The 6,455-nt window shown below is 30.0% G+C and overlaps 1 non-coding gene across 1 annotated transcript; it reads left to right on the top strand.

The window, feature by feature from the left end:
* The first annotated feature begins 3,214 nt into the window (after window positions 1–3,214).
* TRNAK-CUU (transfer RNA lysine (anticodon CUU)) lies at window positions 3,215–3,287 on the top strand. Its single transcript has one exon. It is a non-coding gene; the product is annotated as a tRNA-Lys (tRNA).
* The last annotated feature ends 3,168 nt before the right edge of the window (window positions 3,288–6,455 follow it).

Raw genomic sequence — 6,455 nt, 5'->3', positions numbered from 1 at the left:
TTTTAATTTTTTTAAAGAGTATTTTGTAAGTAGTGGAAATTTTGGACGATTCTTTATCGAAACAACGCTTTGTAAGAAATAACTTGCTATTCTTATGAATGTATAAAGAAAAGGAAAGGTTGAAGGGGGGGGGTGTAGGAAGCACATTATTAATTATTACATAAATCGAACGGCCTTTTTAATTCGGGCTGTTGAGGCGAATTGAATAATTATTCGAAAGTCATTCAATAATTCTGAAAAAAATTTTTATATAAAGATTAATTTAATGTTTACGGAAATACCCATTTTATTATATTCAAGAAATTTATTAGAACTCCTTAGCAATTTTCAAAAGTGTTCTAAATTTCACTCATGACACTTATTGTATTGTCACAAGACTTTTTCAATTCGTTCCTTTTTTTTAAAAAAAAAATAATTTATGTAGTGAATCATTTTTATGAATACTTCTCACACATCAAAAGAATTATCCTTCGACAGACAATCGATACATTACTTAAAATACATTCAATAATTGCATTCATAACTAATACAAATAAAGTATTAAAAGTTCCGTTAACTTTGTATCTTAATTCATTTTATTTTTAAAATAATCTCATTATTTTTAAATAATTATTTAATGACATCATATTTTGATTCAACGTCTCGAATCAAATGGCACACGTTACATTTACATACTAGTGAATGAGTTGCCTTTTTTTTTGGAGATGACTATGCACCAGTGGTCGGAAAAACTACATTATTTTTGTAGTTTACTGCAACTTCTTTGTTATAAATGTTGTTACCAACAACTGCTAGTAGTCATTACCTCAAGAAGACGAATTTTGCTGGAGAACTTATTTGTACAAAATGGTTTTGAATAAGAAATCGGCTAGCGGGAATCGTTAAGAATTATTTCGTCATGCTTACACGAGCCAGTCGCTTATCCCGAAATAGTTTTTTCTGAATTTATTCATTGACCCTTTAAGTCTTTTTCGACAGCGAATATTTAATTTAAGAAATGATCAAATACTTGCCATTTTTTATTGGCTTCATGTTCCTTTATTTCCTCTAAAGTACATCAAAAATACGTTCTTTTCCTTTGAAATAACATCCATGTTTCACGAGTCTGCTGCATTCACATGTGATCTATTTTCAGTAAGTTTAAAATATATTAGTTATAAATGATTTTAAATACGTTATTTCTGTTGAACCTTTCATTGACCCGAAGATTTGTACCCATCCAATTCGAAATATGAGTTGCTACAGAGGTTCCTTCTTTCTTTTCTAAGCTAGCGTTTAAGCTGCAAACTTTTTTTCTTCTTTTTTTTTTTTTTTCGTATCGCTCTATTCACTACACTACACTACAAACTACGATAAAAAGTAGCGACTACGTTAGTTTCACTACTACTTCCGATCCCTCGTATGAACGGAAACAAAAGCGTTCGTGATTGAATGTTATTTGAAATGTTACTGCTGCCCTTGCATTCGTTGAACGTCTAAAAATATGCACACACACAAAAAACAAAAAAAAGCAGAATTATGGATAATAATTTTTGTCTGAGAGATAAAAGTCTCGTCCGATTGACGTTTTAAAAAAGTTCAATTTACATATTTTTTTAAATATTTGTCTGTTTCAAAGTTTATTTCATTCCCTGAGTGAGTTAGTTTTATATAGTTTAAAATTATAGTTTGATTTCTTCTTTAAGATGCTCAAATAATATTTTTCTTTTTGCTAATGGATTTCTTAAAAGGATTCTTTCCTTATAAATCATGAATTTAAACTGTACTCAAAAGTACATATTTTGGTTGATTCAAACATTTAAATATATAACTTAAAATATAGCTATAACTTAATATATAGCTTAACGAAATAAAAAAATGAGTGTGCAAAAAAATAAGGTAACTACGCAGTGTTGAAGCGTGATTCATTAAACTGGTATTAAAAAATTTAGAAGTATAAATATATATTGAATGAATTCAATGTCTTTCTCTAATTTACTTTTGGCACAAAAAAAGTAGAAATTAAAATAGTCACTACACATGTTAAAGAATGAGACGTTTATACGATAACTGATATTCCCGGAACTGATTTTGCTAAATACTTCCGGGAAAATCACGAGGAGAATAAAATTATGAATGGCATTTTCCGCTGAATTTTAAAAGCCCTAATTATATGAATGATTAAAAATGTATGAACATCAGTGAAAGAGAATATCTCTGTTTCATGGCACACATTTAGGAAACTTTTCTACTAGCCAGTGGTAGAGCATCTTTAACAATGGTCACTTTTTCAAACCTTGAAAATTTTAGACGATTAAAAAAATGGTTTTTAATTTGAATGCAACGTATTTCCTTTTCGATGTATTGCTCAGATCAGAACATTAAAAAGTTTATTTCTAAAAGTTTAGAAACAAGCGTAAAATAATGTCATTTTCAGATTATTTTAAAATATCCATAATAATTCTATATTTCATTAAAAATGAATAGTAATGAAGTGACAGAGAATGCATTTTTTACGAAAAAAATCGTAATTGGCAGACAATTTTTGTCATCGTCATTTGTTAGATGGAGTTGCACTGTGGCCGCTCATTTTGTAAAAAACTTTTTCTGAAATTCTGAACTTTTATTCTGTAATGTTTGATTAAAAACATTAGGCATTAAGAAGCATAACATTTTACACATAGCTTTAATTCACGAGTTAAAAGTTCCTTTTCAGGGGGAACACCACTATGAAATTAAAAATAAATATATCTATGAACTTCGTGTGGTATGAAACCACGAAAAAGTTACTTCCTTTCTGAGCGAAATATGTGTATCAAATAGGTACTTCTATTTTATAAAATTTTAAAGAGAAAGCTAACCATAAAATATCCAATGCACCTTTTGTGCCGGGAAAAAAAATAATAAAACTATAAAAACATGAAATGGGATGCAGACGATTAGAACGATTCATTCTGGATCATCTTAAGTCTAAAATGAAAATGGTGCGCTTTTGTATTCAGCTTTATTCGTCCGTTATTCTTTTTGAGAGGAGGGGATGATAATTTTGAAATAAATAAATTTTCAATAACTCTCTTAAAAAATTAAATTAAAATGTTAAGCGAAAAAAGAACTTTTCCATGAAAAAATTAAAAGCATCCTACTACTAGCTTAAAATTAAATTCAAATGAAAATTTTAACAATTAAAAAAAACGATACTAATAAGTTTTTAATTTTTAGAAACCTGTTTTAGTGTGCCCGGCTAGCACAGTCGGTAGAGCACGAGACTCTTAATCTCGGGGTCGTGGGTTCGAGCCCCACGTTGGGCGAAGTTTTTACGACTCTTCAGCAGAACTACATGCAGTTTTATTTCAACGGTTGAATTGCAGCAATTTCTATCTCTACATTATTATACTTTTTATTTTTAATTTTAGTGCTTTTTTTTATTTATTAAATTGTAATTTTATTTTAACAAAAAAATATATTTATAAAGGATATATATTAAAAAATATATAAAAAGTGCATTAAAAGTGAGGGTAAAGTAAATATAGTTGTTAAGAAATTCAAGAATAAACGGGATTTAATAACCCAAAAAAGAATAATTAAATAAAACAGGAGGAGTTAACATAACAATTCACGCGTTCAAGTAAACTATGGAGCTGTAATACATACAGTCATTACGTACAGTAAACATAATAAGTTGCTTAAAATCAAAGTTTTTTCAATTAAAGGCTTATCAATACACCATCTGCAAAATAAAAGAAGGAAATGTCGTGCCATCGTGTTGCTTTTTTTTTCTAGTCAGTTTAAAAGAAAACAAAAAGATCTTATATATTACTGAAATTAAATTGGAAATGGCGATTAGGGTACCCACTTTGAGGTGTTGAATAAAATGACATTTTATTGTTGCTTACAAATTTGATTTTTTTTTTAAAGCCGCAATTCCATACTCTGGTATGAGATTTTAAAAGTCCCTGTCAGATCTCAACTACACCAGAAAAAAAGTGTTCTATGCGATGTTCTGTAGCATTGCAGCGGAATAGTGACGAGTCTTTGTGGAGAAGCACACATAAAATCTCCCCCAAAATCCCAAACATTTCAGATTTTCATACATTCTGTTCTATGCAAAATAATTTTAATAGATAAAAAAGATTTAAAGAAAAAAACAGTTTACAAAACAGTTCAAAGCTGCCCCCTCTGCTTTATTTGAATTATAAACGTGTACTCTCGATGCAAAAATAGATTTATAGATCAGCTATAGATTAACTTTAAAAATAGATTAGCTGCTGACTTTTCCTACCCAAATGAGCACAGGGATTGAAAAAATGGTCTTCTATGAGGTGGGAGGACTGTATGCCCATTCCATCTCTGGCGACACAACATAGTTGGGCTTTAAAACAAATTTTGTTGCCTCTTTATCCACAACTCTCCAAACTTAACAGATCTAACGGATACTATATTGTGGTAGGGATGACATGGAATATTAACAATGACCGGGTTCATAACATACGCCCTGTTTACACTAGTAGACGGGAAAAAAAAAAGGTACCACAATAGGGAAATTTCACCTTAGGCATTCCTTTGCAACCTGTCTTTTTTATTGGAAAATGTGTTATTTTTCATTTTAAATAATATATTGAGTAGAAGTCGTTGATATTTAGATAAACCCATGGAGGACGGAAAGGGGAATTTTGTGTCTTTATTTTTAAAACATTATTTGAAAGGATTTTAATTTTTTTTTATTTTTTTTTATAAGAGATAAGTATTTTTAATTTTTTTAACTTATTTTTTATAGAAGGGTCTGAAATGACTCAACGCACCATGAAAGTTTTTCTATCGCCATTTTAATAAATATACTTATTCTTTAATTGAGGTGAAGGGAGGAGGACTCCTTTAATAAGAAATATTTTAAGCTAGAAAAAAAAAAACCTCCTTAAAACAACGCGACAACAAAAACTCGGCTATGAGTGAAATAGCAAAGAGGTGCTTCCATCTCATCTTCGTATTTCAAATATACCCTTTTCTTCCCGGACTTTTTACTCCGACCTTTTTTTCCGCGATATTATTTTCCTAGAACCGTTTACACTTGCCTGGTATTCCCTACAATAATAGAAATGATCGACTCATAATACTAATCAAATAAGCGGATTAAAAGGAAGTGGGTACAAAAATTGATTTATTAAATAAATAAAATCCTATTTTTCTTTGATCGCCCACTGAGTCTCGATTTCTGAAAGAAAAAATGGCGTGTTTATAGTTTATAAAGAAAAGAGTGTTTACAAACCCATTAGGTCGCCTCAACGCTTCAGTGGGAGTGTTTCAAATGGTACTATAACAAGATTAATATATTTCGTATCAAATAAAAGTATATGGAGAAAAAAATGAAAGAAAAAACTGGAAAAAAAGAAGAAATTTAAACTCACCTAAACAACTAAAATGTTAGAAATAATGTTTTCTTTTGTGTGTGTCTCAGCTATAAAACTTCTCAAACATATCTCGCTGATGTAGTTTCTAAAAAATGCCACACATATTTCAGCGAATGACATTCCATCAACACATTTTTAAATTTCGAAAAAAAAAAAGAATGAAATCTTGAATCAGTTTATTTTCATTTTAGAATGATAAAATTAGATTTGTCAACAACAAAAAAAATAACCAATTCTCAACGTGAATAAATCTATAATCAGCAATGACTACTTCTTATCAGAACACCGATTATCTATCTTCAAACTGGTGATGATATAGAAATCACCTTCTTTGCATAATATCCATTTCTGCTTTCCCCCCATCTTATTCCATTTCTGCCAGTTTCTTTAAGGAATCGCAAAAATGACGCTAAAAAAAGATAATCAAGCGTTCTCAATGGATTATAACCGTTCTTTGTTTCCAGTTTAAAATCATTTTTTTAAGATTATTTTCAGCAGGCTCTGATGTCACTTCAAATGACTCTTTTTCATCGAGCCATTTTTACAACTGTGGCTCGTGACTGTTAGGGTTTATTCAGTGCCCAAAGCAAACTTATCTGCACCAAAAAAATAGAATTGCAATCACCGTGGAAAGGGCGAAAGAAACATGAGACAAAACACAGAAACGATATATATTCATTAAAAATTTCCTTCCATAAATTTTTTTTTACGTCGATATATGCAGACATTATTCTTGTGTAAAAATGTTTCATTTTAAACAAAATATTCATTAATGCAAAAAAATAATAAGAATAATTCAATTTTAATAACTTTAGAACTTAATGATTAAATTTGTTTAAAAATCATATTTTATTCTTCCTAAAATGTATTGTTTCTTCCTATTTACCAAATAAATAAAAAATAATACGACGGATTAGTTTTAGCCACTGCCGACTCGTGGGTACCCGGCTTATACCGAATACAGTGCTGAGGTAAAATATTCCCAGTGGAAGAAGGATCATGGGTTAGAGTGCCGTTCCTGTGGTGCTCGCCGGGGAAAGTTTTCGTGCTCCATGTAATGCAAATGGGGGC

The sequence above is a fragment of the Parasteatoda tepidariorum genome, chromosome 3 (assembly GCF_043381705.1).
Source record: "Parasteatoda tepidariorum isolate YZ-2023 chromosome 3, CAS_Ptep_4.0, whole genome shotgun sequence".
NCBI lineage: Eukaryota > Metazoa > Arthropoda > Arachnida > Araneae > Theridiidae > Parasteatoda > Parasteatoda tepidariorum.
Note: the sequence above shows the minus strand (reverse complement) of the source record. Positions and strands in the feature narration are given on the sequence as shown.